We start from the raw sequence: 1,045 nt of genomic DNA on the forward strand, positions 1-1,045 counted from the left end.
TTGTTTTTACCACTTAATTCAGTCATTACTTGTTATTTGGCTTGCTGTAGGCTCTTAGGCTTGAGATGATGAAATCATGTGCTTCATACAAGCCTAATTCGAATAGTACATTTCACTTTATGGTAACATATCATACTCGTTAGTTGTTGTTGGAGATTATGATACTAGTAGGGTGACTATTTTTCATATATTCAATTTGAGTTAATCTGGATTTCCATTTTAAACAGCTGCTGGGATATGTAGCTGAACACTCATGAAGGAAAATCCATATTGGATGGCTTTATAGGTATGTTCTTACGTGTCTTCATGATACTCTTAATGTCTTGTATCCTCCTAACGATGCCTTCTCATGCCATTGACTCTAGCTCCTTTTTGTGTATAGAAAATAATCCAGACCCAATATTTTATAGTAGATGCCTTCTCATGCCATCTACTAATGTGATGCAAGGTTTGTTTGGCATTGTTAACTCAGTAATTAAAATCTACTTATTTTTTGTCTTTAATGAAATTTATGTTACATATAAGTTCTATTTGTTAATGCAGGAGTTAACTAATTCCAATTTTCAAGGCACGTTTTTTACGGCTTAGCACATATTCCACGCTTTTGCTTTTGATGGTCTTTGCTACTTAGTTTAGGCATCTAAAATGTTGTAATTTTAGATTCCTATGTTGCATGAAACATAGGAATTAGTTTTCTTGATCAGTTATGGGTGGTAGCTTATTTACCTAAGCACCAAATGTGAATGTGCACAGAGCTGGACAGACCACTCCAAATAATTTTCGCTAGGTATCAGCAGGCTCCTATGCCCTCTCAAAATGATGCTTCACAGATTTGCAGCCATCGCCTTTTTTATTGGAGTTCTCACAAAGTATAGCTGCTGCTATTGTATCTTTTTTATATTAATTTTGAATTTGTAAATCTGTTGTAGCCTTATCTTTTTGCTATTGATTTTGAATTTGTAATTTGTAAATCTGTTTTAGCCTTGTCTGTATATAGCTCTATATTCCTGTAACAAGATTTTGTTATCAGCTTCAGCTTTATCCT

The 1,045-nt window shown here is 33.9% G+C and overlaps 1 long non-coding RNA gene across 1 annotated transcript; it reads left to right on the top strand.

Annotated features, from left to right (window-relative positions):
* Positions 1–1,038, top strand: LOC101514786 (uncharacterized). Its single transcript, XR_190577.4, has 4 exons — positions 1–122; positions 228–286; positions 383–448; positions 544–1,038. It is a non-coding gene; the product is annotated as an uncharacterized lncRNA (long non-coding RNA).
* Positions 1,039–1,045: the final 7 nt, after the last annotated feature.

This window comes from Cicer arietinum, unplaced genomic scaffold, assembly GCF_000331145.2.
Source record: "Cicer arietinum cultivar CDC Frontier isolate Library 1 unplaced genomic scaffold, Cicar.CDCFrontier_v2.0 Ca_scaffold_5132_v2.0, whole genome shotgun sequence".
Lineage (NCBI taxonomy): Eukaryota > Viridiplantae > Streptophyta > Magnoliopsida > Fabales > Fabaceae > Cicer > Cicer arietinum.